The sequence below is a fragment of the Gobio gobio genome, assembly GCF_949357685.1.
Source record: "Gobio gobio genome assembly, chromosome: 1".
Lineage (NCBI taxonomy): Eukaryota > Metazoa > Chordata > Actinopteri > Cypriniformes > Gobionidae > Gobio > Gobio gobio.
In genome coordinates, this window is record NC_137097.1 from 86,271,312 (window position 1) to 86,289,080 (window position 17,769).

At 37.7% G+C, this 17,769-nt stretch overlaps 1 long non-coding RNA gene across 1 annotated transcript; it reads left to right on the forward strand.

Moving 5' to 3' along the window:
- Positions 1-11,570: 11,570 nt before the first annotated feature.
- LOC307132418 lies at positions 11,571-17,301 on the forward strand. The gene is made up of 4 exons (XR_013817291.1): positions 11,571-13,413; positions 13,671-13,763; positions 14,141-14,219; positions 15,532-17,301. It is a non-coding gene; the product is annotated as an uncharacterized lncRNA (long non-coding RNA).
- Positions 17,302-17,769: the final 468 nt, after the last annotated feature.

Genomic DNA, 17,769 nt, shown 5'->3' on the forward strand with positions numbered 1-17,769 from the left:
CAAATGTCCTTCTATCTTTTTCGGACCTCATAAGCAGAACAAATTAAACAAAACGTCCTGTACGCGCTCCTCCGTGGCTGTGAATGGCAGTGAAATCCAGGCTAAAACTTTACAAAAATTATACAAAAGTATCACGCAATGATAAAGGGAGACGTGCGCCATATATGGAAAGTGTTCAGGAGGGAAATCACTCGCTCCAGACGCTCTATTCATATTCGGTGTGAACACAGCATAAGGTCTGCGAGAAAGAAGCCGTATTATTCAGTCAAAACACTGAGCTCGGCCGTTACTCTGAGCCGTCAGTATATTACTATAACTCACACTGTTGTCATGTCACCCAGGATAAGCACACATGCACCATTTGAGAAATCAGACTCAATAGAAACAAACGCGACTCTCGTCTCTTTTAAGGTTAATAATAATAAATAATAAATAATACCATTGTTACAGGATTGGTATACGCCAACCTGGATAAACCCGATAGGGGCAGTATACCCGCTCAAGTGGTTCAATTAAATGAAAACATGGCCTCTGGAGTAGTACAGGGTTTTTATTTCTTTAAAAGAAAAACAATTTCTTAAACTTATATAGAATCTAATATATAAACAAAACAAACAAAAAGAGAAACAAATCAATATATTAACAAAATACAATGCAAAATAAATATAAACAAAATGGCAGGAATAAGGGGACCAGATGGACTCATTTAGACCAAAAGTCTTAATTTGGAAGTAACTTCTCAGCTATTTCTAGTACAACCATAAAACTTGTGACGCCCGCCCGTGCAAGGCAATATACAATCTTCAATTACATCAATGGTAGTGTTATCACTGCATCACACCTAGACATGTGCCGGTAAACGGTAATACGATTTACCGCAATAATGAACATGCACAATATTGTTATCGTGGGCACTTCAAAATACCGTGAATAATTATTTATTACGAATTATTCATATTTTTAGAATGCATTTTAAGAATACATTACCCATCAACCGTTTAAAATGAACAACACGTCAACACTCACTGCATGAAAAGTGGGATTTTCGTCAGTATGTGGCACTGTAGATTGCCGTGAAACTTCAGGTTTACGACTGTGCACGGCAATTTGCAGGCAACACCGAAAACTGCCGTAAATTGTCGTAAATTGACATGGGCCTTGCTTGGCAGTTGTCCCCCCATGACCCCCCCTCCCCTTAATTCTAGGGGAGGCTTTATCATGTAAATGAACATGCTGTGAGCTACACAAATGCAAATCAGAGTAGCAGCAGGGGGAGTTTTATCTAGGTTCTGAATTTTTTAAACTAAAACATTTTAAGTTAAATGTTCTCGTTTTAGTTCACATTACTAAATTTTTAGGGCAACCAGTTTGCTCCAATTTTTTAAGTAGATTCAACTTGTCCGGGCTAACAGAGTAGATTAATTACTCTGTATGTCATTAGCAATAACCAATGTTATGTAAAAAAATTACACACAAAATAAAAAGTTACGGTGTTATGCCTATATGTAATTGAAGCACTTTTGCCACACCCATTAACTTAAATAAAGTGAAAATAAATTTAATAGGTTTTTCTGGAGCTGGTGGTCTGAAACCTCAATGAGGTTGAAGAATATAGGTATAAATTAAGCCCCTCTGTGGACTGATTTCCGGACTCTTGTGATTCTCTCTCTCTCTCTCTCTCACACACACACACACACACACACACACAATCACACGCACTCACACACACACACACACACACACACATCTGTGCAGGCAGACACACACACACACACACACACACACACACACACACACACACACACACACACACACACACACACACACACACACACACACACACACACACACACACACACACACACACACACACACACACATCTGTGCAGGCAGACACACACACACACACACCCACACAGCCAAAATACATCAACATTTTTTTATTTTATTCACCTCTTAACATTCCTTTGTTTCATTTTCTTGTTAATTTAATACATTTCTTAAAATCAGTTTGTTGTTAGACTCCCTTCTTTGTAAACTGTCATAAACTGACTATATCAAGACAATCAATCCTAATCCCATCAAATTTGTGAGCGAGAACTGTAGTCTGTACATGTGGTACTAAATACATTTTCCATTCTGTCCAGGAAAATGTATTAATACAGAGTTTTTTCATTAATTCTGGAAAACATCCTTATAACAATGACCTTGCATGTGATTGGAGGAGCCCGACGAGCTTCTCGCCCTCGTCCAATCACGTGCGAGGTCATGGCCATGACGCGTACAAAACTTGAAGACGAGCTTTAAACAGACGTGATCAACAATGACAGGACGCCGTCTCGCCTTCAGCTCCCCTTCAACTCCTCTGCATGGACGCGGCTAACTTTTTCGACTAATTTTCAGCTGTCTTCAAACTGCGCGTCGCGTTTGGTTACAGTCAGTCAGCTGCTCGGTAAAGCTGTGGCGTCTTCACAACTCTGAGGCAAACTGCAGGCGCTATGAACCAGAGCATGGGTAATGTAACGTTACGATTTAAAGAATATGCTTTTATTCAGCTGTATAAGGAAATGGATGCGTTAATAGATCCGAGCTTAAAACTGCACATTTTGTTTACACAGACTATCCTCGCCTCATAACGAAGCCGTGAGCTCTTATCTGCTTGGAGAGATTTCCGCGAGTCCAGATTTAACCGCTGATCAAGACGACATTGTGTGTAAGTATAACTTCTTCTAATGTGTTTCTCATTCCTTGTTTAATTTTACCCTGACTGTTTTTATTAATACCAGTCTCATGTAATTGTTTTCCAGCTGCCTGTAAGACGTATTATGAATCGACACGCCGGAGCTTCAGATACAAACAACCTGAACTTACATCGCAGACGGAAACTGCGAAGTTTAGCTCGGAGTCGATCAAGAAGAAAAAGGGTAAGATTTATTATATTAGATCCGTTTTTTGTCAATGTGAGTATTTTTCAGGTTGCTTATTGTCTTTATGGATTGTATTACAGTTGCTGGAAGCGAGAGAGTGCTGGATGAGGTGGACATTTGGAAGTCCGCGACCATTGAACTCATGTCTGACGAGGAAGACGGCTTTGTTGACGGGGTGTCTGGATGGATTGTGCGGCCACCGCCCTCTCGCAGCCTGGAGCACGCCGAACTCTACATTACATTACGAGACGTTACTGCTGCACTGTACATAGTTGTGTGTTTAACAATAAAGCTGTTTCTTTGAGTAAACCGCTGTGTTTTATAAATGAATCTCTTTCTTTGAATGAACAGCTGTGTAAATGAACGGCACGGTCCGTATAATTTTCCCATATATTCCTTGATGGTATGAATACTTCATAGCACAATAACATTAATATAAACATAAATTATTACAACATAAATTATATATTTATTATATATTTATTATTATTATTATTATTGAGGTTTACATTTATAATGAGCCAGGGGGACCAATAATGATTGGTTTGCAGTGATCTGCCAACCAATCACGAGGGATTTTTCTTTTATAAATGTAGTGGCTTCAGCCAATAGTGAGTCAAGTCAAGTCAAGTCAACTTTATTTATATAGCGCTTTTAACAATGCAGATTGTTTCAAAGCAGCTTTACAGTGTTAAACAGGAAAATAATGCAGCATAATTTTAATCAGCTGTATAGCCATTCTGGAAACATTTCAAGTATCATACAGTGACAGTGTGGGCGTTAGATCAATAATTCGATCAGTAATTTTGTTTAAATGGTTAATTTAGTTTAAATTTTTCAACTAAACATCGAAATAAATCTAAATAATAATGTCCCCAACTGAGCACGCCAAGCCAGAGGCTTGAGTGAGTGAATTCAAGTCTGGCCGTTGACTCTCTGGTTTCGCTGCTATTCATATGCTAATTAGAGGCGTCGCACCTCCGCGCGGTCTCTCAGCGGGGGGGCTCTCCACCTACGTCATGGTTCGTTTACGACAATTTGGGGCACAGACGAACGCGACGTTCGCTGCCTCTAAATTGTCGAAAACTGCCGAAAATTAGGGAGATTTCCAGGAGTATACAGGCGTGTACGGGGTCGAAAATCCCACTTTTCATGCAGTGACTGATGTAAACAGACGTGCATGAGCCGAGCACATGGCGGAACGAGTGAAGGAGACGCACATTCACTCTCTGACAGCAGAGGGCGCTGATGGAACAGCAGAAATGCAGCCGTTTCCCCAGTAACCCTCATAAACAAAACGATACGGTGAAAAGACTTAAGGCTATTCATTTTCAAACTTAAACATTTTATATTTTAATCTGGACTAAATTACATGCCCTAGATATTGTTTGAAAATGTTCTGACTGTTGTTCAATCATAAACTTTACAATAAGGCTCTATTATTTAACATTAGTTCATTCATTAACAAACTGACAATGAAAAATACTTCTAAAGCATGTATTAATCTTAGTTAAATGTACATTTCAGCATTTAATAACACATTATTAAAATCAAAAGTTGTAACTGTATTATTTAATGGACCTGAGCTAACACTAACTAACAGTTGCTTTTTTAAACTATCATTATCAGAGAAGAATAACTTCTGTAAAAATGTAGCTATTCATTCTTTGTTAATGTTAAAGCTACACTGTGTGATATTTTCCCCCATCTAGTGGTGAACTTGTATATGACCATCCAGTGAATATTAGTTTCTCTTCCTCTCAATTCCGATTTCGTTTTAACTCCTACGGTGGCCGATTTAGTCCAAGATTAACATGGCTTCCAGTTCGACCTCGTCCACATTCGACACGGTGCCATCGAGTGTTAAAACGCCAAAGGCCAAGCTTGAATTTACGGGAATGTCCCTCTTTGGCTGATGTACTTTCAAGATGGAGGAGCAACATGGCGACCCGCATTCGAACCCTCACCCGTATGTGTTTACAATGGCATATTATAAACTTACGAGAATACTTTATTACTTGAAAAAAGTAAATATACATTAATGAGCACATATATTTTTAAAAGAACTAAGTGTTTTTAGCTAAGAATAAACTAAAAAAGTTACACAGTGTAGCTTTAATGCATTAACTGGTGAGACATTATTGTAAAGTGTTACCTATTGCTCTTTATAATTATTTTGCACTTAATCTGTTTTAAATATTTGTTTACTTTATACACTTTTGTGTATTGCTTTATTTTATTTAAATGTTTGGTACTTTTGTTATAAGAAAGTTATTAAACCTGTTATAGTATGACAACACTTTTTTTGCAACTTATTTCAATATTGTGATAATACTGTATACCGTGATAAAAGCTTCAGCAATTAATCACAACATGAAAATTTGATACCGGCACATGCCTAATCACACCACACCCTAGTAGCTGGGATACCGTCTCATCCTATACAAGCCCCCCCTAACACCACCAATTAAAAAATAAAGAAAACAACACCCAATCAATTATACAATATTTCACATAACCAAATCAATCAAATGAAAATAAAGAAATGGAAACAAAAACTATACAAGATTCACCTAACCAAATCAATCAAATAAAAAAACAAAAAAAAAAAACAAAAAGAGCAATAGTAAATAAACATTCAATACTGGGAAAAACAGTGGTCTAGTTACAATCAGCTCCCAGGCAAGTTTCCTATTAATTCGAACACGTCATTATCAATCAAGTTCAGCAACCACGCTGCTGCATTTACCGAGTTTTATCAGCAACATGGACAGGGAAAAGCCATGATAAGAGACGTGCAGCTCCCAATCAATGACCCCGCTGGCAGTTTGATGCCGAGTATTATCAGCAACATGAGCTGGGACAAGCAACAGACGGTACAAGCTGTACGCTGTGTGCAGAAACTCTCCGCGCTCCCACCAAACCACCATAAGCGCGCCTCCCGCAGTGTCGCGCCATGCCCGCTTTAAATCATTTGGCCGGAAACTATGTGGTCCGCAACCCACTACACCATAATAATATAATGAGGTAAACCTCCTGAGGTGAATGCTTTGTAACGGTTGTCATGACAACATTGCGTGAGCGCTGACGTCTCGCGCACAAACTGGGCTGCGTTCAGCCCCGACAAAACGTTGCAAAACGTTTTTTAAAGCGCTGCGTTGAACACCCTGTTCTGATGACGCAAGAGTTGCAACTATGGCAGCTGAGAAGGCCATTCTTTGTGTTCTTTTTGAGGAATTTTCGGAGCCTGATGAAATCAATATAAATACGTATTTAATACTGCAAATTACATGCAATCACTTCCCTTGCCATCCAGAATAAAAGACAACATCCCAATCCCATTTATGTAACTTTTTATCTCCTGGTAATCAATTCTAATTTTATTTTATTTTATTTCTAGTTCTTACTTTTTTAATAGCTTGTATTTTCTTTCTCATTTTGATGTAAAGCACTTAATTACCATATACCATATATGAAATTTGACTTGCAATGAAGCTAAAAATATAAATAAATACATCATCATGTTGATATACTGTATCATTTTTTTTTAAACGACAATCATGTCTTCTAATATCTTCAATTGTTGTGTATACTGAGCTGCAGCGGACACATTTGTAAACATCTTTACTTGGACCCATTGTGCGAGCTGTCTCTTTAATACCGCGTGGTTAATATACATGTTGCTGCAGATTGGGCTGACATATTTAAAACACCCACCAAACGAGAGAAAACGCATCTCAAACCCGTTACACACCGTTTCCAGGAAACATGCCTATGGAATGTCCCCACAATTCACAAAAACACAACGTGTGTGTGTGTGTGTGTGTGTGTGTGTGTGTGTGTGTGTGTGTGTGTGAGAGAGAGAGAGAGAGAGAGAGAGAGAGAGAGAGAGAGAGAGAGAGAGAGAGAGAGAGAGAGAGAGAGAGAGAGAGAGAGAGAGAGAGAGAGAGAGAGAGAGAGAGAGAGAGAGAGAGAGAGAGAGAGAGAGAGAGAGAGAGAGAGAGAGAGAGAGAGAGAGAGAGAGAGAGAGAGAGAGAGAGAGAGAATTTTTTTTTTTTTTGAATTTTGAATACTCTTTATTACAACTTTTACCCAGACACAGGTTTACAAAATCATCTCATAAAGAAAAAATTACAAAAAATGTGTGAAAAGCAATTCATCTTCAAACACAGAACACAATGCTCCTTTGCTGCACCATTTTAGTTCAAAAGACAAAATATCATTCATAGATTTATAAAAATTAAAATCAATCAGCACTCTAGACTTTACAAGAGTTGAAAACAAAACAACTACATTACATCCAGACCTCTGCTCAATCTTATTTTTCCTACTTGAGTAGATAGCTAGTTTAGCTTGACCCAAGATAAAATTCGCTAATTGACAATCAACTCGTCTTTTCTGCACATATTTAGCACCCAAAATAAATACTTCCATAGAAAATGTTTCATTAAAAACATCAAAAGATTTTTCAATTCGTTAAATAAGGGCTTTAACCTAGAGCACTCCATAAACGCATGAAAAACAGTTTCTCTTTTAAAACAAAAAGGACATTCAGAACTAACCTCAGGGTTTAAAACAGATATAAAAGCATTGACAGCTATTGCCCCATGGAGAACCCTCCATTGTATATCACCTACTCTCTTTGTTAACGGTGGCTTATACAAACTTCTCCATTCAGGCTTAACATTCTCATCCAGTTTTAAGACAGATCGCCATGGTGTGTCAATTTTATTATCTAAAATCTTCTTGTTAAAAACCAAAACACAAACTTTGTACAACATTTTCCCTGTAACCGAAAAGAAATCTAAACACAAAGACTTCCCAGTTTTTAAAAGCAGACCTGTACAATCCTCTAGTTTGGGAGACAAAAGTATAGCCGGAAAAGGGTCTTTCGCATTAGGAGTCTCTACTCCTGTACAATAATCCGTTAATAAAAGTCTTTCTTCCTTTGTGAGAGCAGACTGCCACTTTGCCATCAGTTGAGCAACTATACGGGTTGAAAACATTCCCAACTGTGAAGCTACCTTCTCAATATTCATAAAATTTGGACCAGCCAAATTTAACAATTGACTTAAAGTAGTGACCTTGGATTTGCAAAGGATGTCATTTAGTCCATGAAAAGTGTGTCCAACAGCAGAAATATCTAAACGTGTTCCATGTATTACGGGTTCATTTAACAACCAGAAGAGTGATTCCTTACATCTTGTCCTTTGTTGATTGAAAAGACCCCATACTTTAAAAAGGTTGCGATAAAAAATTGGCATATTGGACGTATCCAGTCTTAGGGGGTCTAAAAAGAAGAGAGATTTGTCCATCTGTAGGCCTCCCAGACTCCGTAAAATAGCACATGCAGCCACTCTCCAACAAAAGTCACTTGACCCGAAAGAAGCCTTTGAATAAATTGTAAGCGGAAAGTTGCTGTTCTGCTTTGCAAGTTTATCAGTCCCTGTCCACCATCTTCTTTAGATAAAAACAAAATGCTCTTGGTGATCCAGTGCATTTTATCCCAGAAAAAAATCCACCAGTAAGGCTTGAACTTCATTCATCAGTTTTAAAGGTGGATCTATACATGCCAGCTTATGCCAGAGAGAGGACGCAATTAAATTGTTAATAATTAAAATACGCCCTTTATAAGACATGTTTGGGGCTAGCCATTTCCATTTGGCTAAACCGACCTTTAACTTTCTCAATAAACCCTTCCCAATTTTTCAAAACAGTCGTCTCGTCTCCTAAAAAAACCCCCAAATATTTAAAACCCCCTTTACTCCAAATTAAACCACCAGGAATGCTTAACTCTTGTTTCGTCCACTTTCCACAATAAAAAGCTTCACTTTTGTTCCAGTTTATTTTAGCAGAAGATATATCTTTAAAATCTTCAAGTATTTTCATTAAAATCTCTATATCTTTTTGACTACTGACCATTACAATCACATCATCAGCATAAGCTGATAAATGAATATTACTACTAGAGCCAGGTATTTGTAACCCATTCAAATGTACTCTTATCTGCTGCAATAATGGTTCTATGGCTAAAGAATAAAGCATTCCTGACAATGCACATCCCTGCGTACACCTCTACCAACTTTGAAAGGAGTGCATAAGCCACCGTTCACTTTCAGCAAACTCTCAACATCAGTATACAGCATCTTAATCATATCCACAAACTCTTGGCAGAAACCAAAAGCTGTTAAAGTTTTCCAGAGGTACTTATGTTCAACCCTATCAAATGCCTTCTCTTGATCCAGAGAAAGCAAAACACAATCTAAATTAAACAACTTGGAGACCTCTAGAATATCCCGCACTAAGGAAATATTATCGAAAATTGACCTCCCAGGTATGCAATAGCTCTGGTCCGGATGAATAACTTGCTCCATTACTTCTGCCATTCTATTTGCCAAAGTTTTTGAGAGCAGTTTGTAATCTGTACAAAGCAGCGACACAGGGCGCCAGTTCTTAATATCCGTTAGATCTCCTTTTTTTGGGAGGAGTGTAAGAACTGCTCGACGGCAGCTCAACGGCAGCCGCCCTCCAGCCAAGCTTTCGTTGAGCACCGCGAGCAAATCCTCCCCCAATACTGTCCAGAAAGACTTATAAAAGTCAACTGGGAGACCATCGATGCCGGGAACCTTCCCGGATTCCATGCCCTGAAGGGCCTTGTACAACTCTTCTAGGCTCATGGCCTTACTGAGTTCCGTGTTGGCATCCTCAGACACCTGTGCCAAGCTTTCAAAAAAGACATTGTCAATGTCAGGCTCTGCAACACATTCACAGCTGTACAGCTTTTCATAAAAACAAACTGCTCTCTTTCTAATATCAATGGGGTCAGATAACAACATACCAGATTCAGAGCGCAGTGCATGAATTAATCTTTTCTGTCCGTTCTTTTTTTCTAAATTAAAGAAAAATTTAGTTGGAGCATCCATTTGGTCAATATTCTGGAAACGGGACCGAACCAGAGCTCCTTGCACCTTAACCTCTAAAAGATCGCCAAGTTGAGTTTTTTTCATTAAAAGAGTTTCCAAAACATTATTCCCCCCAGTTGAATCCGACAATTCTTGAAGTTTAACTATTGACGTCTCCAAGTTTTTCATTGATTTTGATAACTGTACAGTAATATTTCGAGTATGCTGTTGACAAAACTGTTTTATTTGCACTTTACCAAAATCCCACCACTGCTTCAATGACTGGAAAGAACTCTTTGTGGCTCTAAAAGATTCCCAAAAATATTTAAAATTTTCCTTAAAATGTTTATCATTTAACAGTGAATTGTTAAAATGCCAATAAGCACTATTTGGTCTTGTAAAGTTCAAAATAAAAGAACAACACACCATACTATGGTCAGAAAAACTAACTGGAACAATAAAACATTTGCTAAAAATACCACATTGATGTTTAAAACCGTAAAATCTATCCAACCTCGCTAAAGAAAAAACATTTCCACGGGTATGAGCCCAAGTGTATTGTCTTAGACTACCATTAACATGTCTCCATATGTCACACAGTTCATGTGTTTTGATGACTTGAATAAGCTTCTTACGGGATGGCTCATGGGGCTCTATGTGATTTCTATCAATATTTTGTTCTGTACAATTAAAATCACCACCCAGAAACAAAAACTCTTCACTATTACAATTTTGCAGGGTTGAATTGAGGGTATTTAAAAACAACATTCTTTCAACTCCTGAGGTAGGGACATAAACACAAATAAAAACAAAAACATGGTTTTCAAATAAAGCTCGAACTTTTAAAAGTCTGCCCTTTATAATCTCTTCAACATCATAAGAAACCGGTTTAAAGTTTTTTGAAAATAAAATGGCGACTCCTCCACTGACAGCAGTGTTATGACTTAAAATAGAGATGCCATCCCATTCCCTTTCCCAATCTGCAGCGTTCTTTACATCACTGTGAGTTTCTTGAAGAAAAATAATATCTAGTTTTTTCTCTTTAGACATTTCATATAATGTTACTCTTTTTTTTACATCTCTGGCTCCATTTATATTCACTGAAGCAGCACTAACTTCACCCATAATGAATAAAAAACAAAACAGTAAAAACAAACCACTGATTATCATTACATTAGCTTTTTTCACCACCATCATTACTAATTTCAGTATTGAGTTTTCCCACAATTTTTTTTAACCTGTAAATTTCCTTATTAGTAAAAAACCCTTCAGCCATCAGACACCTTGTCTTTTCAATGAATTGCTTAAGGTCAGGAAAATATTCATTCACTCGTACTCCTCTTCTATTTTTGGTTGCTTTAAGAAAGAGTTTAATATCTTCCACTTCATAGTTTCGACTCACGCATTCACTCTGAGAAAAAGAGAGGCTAGAATCGGATTCACAATCACTCTCTGTCTCACCCTGGTCTTCACTTTCAGCTACATTTGTTTTTTTTACAGGTCTCGACTCACAATTATTCTCACTTTTCCTCCGCTTCAGCGGTACTTTAAACAGAGTGCGTTCTTTCTCTTTGTCAATGCCATCGTTCTCACTTCTGTGCTCGATCAACAGCTGTTCTTCTCCCTCGCGCTGGGAGACCTCGGACACTTTGTTTACAGCGTCACTGCCTGGGCAAGTATCCGTCAAAGTACGTCCTTCATTCAAAGACCCGGTGGACTCGGCATCATCTGCCTTTTTGTTAGACGACTTTATTACAGTAATCGCAGAATGGGGCTGATTTACCTCTTGCAGCTCTTTTTGCAATCGGCTCAAGTTCAGCCCGATCTGCCGCGATCGCGTCTGACTCGTCTATGGGTTGACTTGTCGCGGGTGGAACAGTTACATCATTTATATTTTGCTCTGTTGCAGATGTTTTATCAGGGCAATCACGCACTAAATGTCCCACTTTGTTGCAACCAAAACATTTCATTTTCCCTGTTGTTGCAAACACAACATAGTCGAAATCTTCTATACGGAATTTGAACGTAAGGTCTAATTCAGCGTCATCTTTCACAATCATGTAGGCAAATCGCCTAAAAGAAACTACATGTTTCAACAACGGAGATCCGCTTCCAATTGGTATTTTTTTAATCGGAGACACCAATTTACCATAACGAGAAAGAGATTGATTTAACAACTGGTCACTGATGAACGGGGGAACATTGGATAATGTCACTTTTTTAGATGGCATTGACAAAGGGAGAACAGGTGTAAACAAACCATCAATAACAATACCACGCTCAACTAGCTCATTTGCTTTATCTACATTGTTTAAAAAAATGACATTGGCATTATTCATTTTTGAGGCTGACAGAATGCACTCATGGCCCACAACTTCTCCTATAGCCAAACAACAGTCTTCTACACTCACCGCGGACGCCACCTTCACTGCGTGGCGCCGCGTGAGTGTATTCAGACCTCGCGAAACCGGGACCGACATGCTTCCCCAAATACAGGTAGCACACGGCCCGGATTAACGCACCGCAACAACTGTTACTAACAATTAAAACAAACCAAAAAAAATAGAGAAAGAGAAAAAAGAAAAAGATAGAAAAATAACAGAGGGTGAAAAAAGTCTCTAGGCACAAACAGCCACGAAAAATCACTCACACACACTCAAACAACGCTCAACACTCACCACGCGCTCTCCACACTCGCTCAGCAGACGCCCACGCATGCGCACGAGAGAGAGAGAGAGCCCAGCGGGCACCTTGATGTCAATTTGACGTCAAATATGAGTCAAGACTTGACCAATATACTGTACACACCATTTTAAATTCAGTTTGGACAGCAATTTCTTCCAGTGTTAATTAGGTGAAAATCGGAAGTTAATCCCACACTAAAATTGATTTTATGGATATGTTGGCCAAAATTTTTGACGTTCAATTTACATCAAATCAATGTCATGTTTTAGACATCAAATTGATGTCATATTGACATCACATTGATATCAATATTTAGTAATTATTTTTCTTTAAGTTTAAGTATTTTTTCTTAACTGAGGCCTCGAAACACGTCCATTTGGCATTTCCTTTCGAACTATGTTGGATTTGTAACATATTTTACATGAATCAATGTTTTAAAATCGTTGTGTTTGCAAAAACAACAATAAAAATACATTAAATGATAAAAGTGCCACTATTGTCCCACTATCATGTGGAGGAGTGGCATTTTGCATTAAAATGTAATGTGTTAATTATAAATGCTTATGTTTGTAAATGCTGCGTGACTTTGACGTGTTTTAATGGGCGTGCGCGATGAACATTCAACTCGATTTCAAACACTGGAGCGCGCAGAGTTGCCATGGAAACGGCGCAGCAAGCAACAGCTGACAACCAACCGACAAGCCGCAAAGCTCCCTCTGTCGCTGTTGTTTTTTACTGCTTTCAGGTGAGTTTAGTCTGTAAAGTTACACAAATAATACACACAACTGTTCCTGACCCCTTTCTTACGTGTAATTGACGCTTCTGTTGAATATTTACTTTATAGAAAAGTAACTTTAGCGTCTTCGAAGTTCATTAGCATCTCAACCGCCTCAGAACAGGTAAGTTAACGTTAACGTAAGCTCTTGTTTATAAAAGTTTGGACTTTTAATCAAATATTTATGGTAGATGACAGGTTTTGATAGTTTTTGTAAAGGTTTTGCTGCCAATTGAATGGGTCATTAGAAGTTGGCTAATTAATTTACAGTAACGTTAAATGTTAATCGATGACATCACTTAACTTACACAGAAAAAAATGCGATCGCGAAAATTGTCTGAAACTGGTTAAAATATTGATAAAAATGTTCTGTGATTTCAGGAAGGACAAAATAACCCCTCTACAACAGAGGGGAAGCTCTCAAGATCCCAACATGTCTGAAGGAAGCAGCTGACAGAGAAGTAGGAAACACAGGTGAACTGAAGAAGTTAATTAATCTCATATCCATTTTAACAATATTTTTCACCTATCACATACATCTATCTTCTCTTTATTTTCTCATATTAAATGTTTTATTTATTTAATTCATTTTAGAAGGCTTTGACATCCAAATATAAGTGACGCTGTATGAACAATATTAAATGAATAAGTAACTAAAAACATAAATTCTGATACCCTAAGAATAACAGAAATATGTTCTGTATTAAACTTTATCTTTTCTGAGAATCTTTTTTTTACCTTTCTTTCTCACATTTCACCTCTGCTGTAGCTTCTATCCTTTTAATACACCTGGCATTGTATACTAAATATTGTTTGCTCTGTGATAAATTGTTTATGTTGATGCTTTCCAGGTTGAAGCCCTGCACCGTAGCAGAGTTGGAGTGGATCTCCTATTGGACATCTCTTAAGGCGCTATGAACCATGTGACAAGTAAGTGAAACCTCAAACATACACGTTCAAAAGTTTGGTGTTGGTGTTGTATATCTTTTAAAAAAGTCCACCAAGTCTAATGCCCACCAAGACTGCATTTATTTGATTAAAAGTACAGTAAAGACAATAACATTGTGAAAGAATATTAAAACAGCTGTTTTCTAATTTGAATATATTTTAAAGTGTAATTTATTCCTGTGATCAAAGCTGTATTTTCAGCATCATTACTCCAGTTGTCAGTGTCACATGATCCTTCAGAAATCATTCGAATGATTTGCTGCTCAGTTATTATTAATAATGGAAACAGATGTGCTGCTTAATATTGATTTTTTTATTCAACAATATTTATTCAAAATAGAAATCTGATACTACATTAGTCCACTAAGACCTTTGTTCATCTTCGGAACACAAATTAAGATATTTTTTTTTAAATCCGATGGCTCAGAAAGGCCTCCATTCACGAAGCACAATGACGCATGGACGAGAATATGACGTAGAGCCGTCGTTCGGGCATCCAGGAAATGCACGCTTTAGCACCATTTGAGCACTCTAAGCCAAGACCTAAAGCACAATCAATGTAGAATTCAGCAGCTTAGATATGGCGCGTCTTCCTCTGCTTGTAAACAAAGCTCCTCGCTTTCGGCTCTACGTCATATTCTCGCGCATGCGTCGTGGTGCTTCACGAGTTCACGTCAGAGGCCCAGACGGAACACAAGAACTTTTGAATAAAGTCGTTATTTTGATTTTTCTTTTGCGCACAAAAACTATTCTCATCGCTTCATTAAATTATTGTAGAACCACTGCAGTGAGAATGACTTTTTAACGTCTAAAGTACCTTTTATGGGTCTTGAGAGAGGAAATGTCATTGCTGCCAATGGAGGCCTTTCTCAGCCATCGGATTTCAACTAAAATATTTTAATGTGTCTGAAGATGAACCAAGGTCTAACGGGTGTCGAACAACATGAGGGTAAGTAATTAATGACAGAATTTACATTTTTGGGTGAACTAACCATTTAATTGAATCCTTATTGGTGCAACTCACCCTATAGTGTGTTTCACGTTAAGCGTTTTAAAAACGTCCTGCTGTTTTTAGTGACTGAAATAGTGCAGCAGGTGCTACAGTAGCCTACTGTAGTTAACTAGTCATGTATTATTAGAATGGCAGCACAACACAGAAAGTATAACACTAGCTTTAGAGAGTTTAAATTACTTTGTGAATAAATGATGAACAATTGATGGTTGCTGAAAATAGTATTTATGCTTTAAATGCTGTTGAAACGAGTAATACAATATTTGCTCCATCTTCATTCAGGTGCTGTACAGCAGTCAAGCCCAGCATCTTCAGAGGCTGATATAAACAAAATCATATGGAGAACTATATCTGCTCTTGACAGATATGGGGGAATGGACAGCGATTGATCTGTATTCAGATTTGGTGTACATTTATCTACATCAATCATCTTTTCCATGCTATTTTAATTTGCTTTACATTGTCTCTTGATACAAAATCCTGTATTGTGTGTACCAAAATGCATTAGTATTTTTTACATATAAGCCTGATTAATAAATTGTTCTTGCATTATTACTTTTGGGTCATTATTTTGGTGGTCAAGAAGACATCAATGTGTGGATGTCAAATTGACATCAAGTTTTTGACATCAATTTGATTTGCATTTTTGACCTGTTTTTTGACGTCAATGTTTGATGTCAATTTGACGTCGTTTTGACATCAATTGCCCGCTGGGAGAGAGAGAGAGAGAGAGAGAGAGAGAGAGAGAGAGAGAGAGAGAGAGAGAGAGAGAGAGAGAGAGAGAGAGAGAGAGAGAGAGAGAGAGAGAGAGAGAGAGAGAGAGAGAGAGAGAGAGAGAGAGAGACCCAAATTGGATCCAATAAAATCCTGTAGAAATTATACAGGATATTTATGTATTGTGTCTTATAAGACAATTCCCACAGAATCCAATAGGAATCAGATGAGAATCTTATAAGACAAGACATAAATATCCTATAGGAGTATTTCTAACGGAATCCTATAGGATAATCCTATATGATAGAAATTCTAAATGGAATCCTGTACAGGTTTCTTATTGGAATTCTTAGGATTTTTTGACAAGGGAATAAAGTTTATTTTGATAATTCAGTGCACGTCCTCATTAATCCAATAAAACATTTGTGAATTTCAATTTCACTAAGATTTTAAAGTTGGTAAACTTTCTTTGCTGATGTCAAACATCTGCATTAGACGTCAACCCAATTTTCATTTTCAACCTTAATGTGATGTGTGCACAACGCCTCCAGCGCCTACATCCTGTGCCTGCTGGTGCAAGTAGTGTTGTTTTCGTCAACGAAAAGTATGACTAAATATCGTCGTCAACGAACCTTTATAACGTGACGAAAACGAGACGAGACGCAACGTAAATGCTGGTCATGTGACGATGACGAATAAAAACGAGACTAAATGTGGTTCACAAAATAAAAACTATGCTAAAATGTCTCTTCATTTTCGTTGACGAAAATGAGACGAGACGAAAAGTCGCGTTTTTATAATTTTTTTGCAGTATTTTTGTGCGTCTCATTCAGGGGCTGCATCAGGGCGCACTGCGCAGACGCAGGCCACATCACTCTCTTCAAGCCCCACTCGCGCGGCGTTTTAGAAGATTGAGCTCCGGTGAGTGAACGAGACCGATGGGCGGCAGTCGGGGTTCGTCAGCACTATTCGGACGGTAATTATTTGTCCAGCGGTTGTAAGGTGTCTTTATCATTTACAGGGGCTAGTCAGTGATTTTATTGTCGTCTTAATCCAGAATATCAGTGTTTTTCTCCCACCACCCGTGTAAAAATCTCCGGCCGAATGACCTAAATTACTGTTTGACAAACACCAAGGTCGTGTGGTGCCGTCTGAATCCACATCTCTGAGTTTTCAATAATATATAACTTCAGAATTCACGGTTTATATCCTTTTTGGCCACTGCAGAGCACCGTGCGGCTGTGCTTCGCTGTTATTTGGATGCATTTGAAAGATCTAGACTTGTATTACTGAAATGCTGACAAGTATTTACAAGAGCAAGATATTTCATCACCGCTCAAAAAAGAAAGAAAAGCACGTAAACATTTGAAATGGGCCGTTATAACGGCAGCAATTATATATGTTAAAATAACCGCAGCATTATGATTACCTCATAAGCGAATAAGAGGCTGTATTCACTTATTTCCGCTCGCTCATTTCCATGTGGAATAAAATTACATCCTTTATTTTGAGATAAAATACAAGACAGAAAAACATTTTAACTATAATGTGGGTCTAATTTTAAACAGATTTAAAGAATTAAATAATAATTTGGATATTATTTTCCTATTATTAAATTAAATTAAATATGCATTTATTCTTATTAAGACATTTGGAAAAACTTTTATTACATTGAAGTGGAAAATAAAACGGGTGTTGTGGAAAAAGATGGGGAGAAATGTGGCCACAAAAATCACAGGAAAAAACACCACGAACCTTAAGAGACATCTCAATGTTTTTATTTATTTTATTCAAATGTATGTGTGT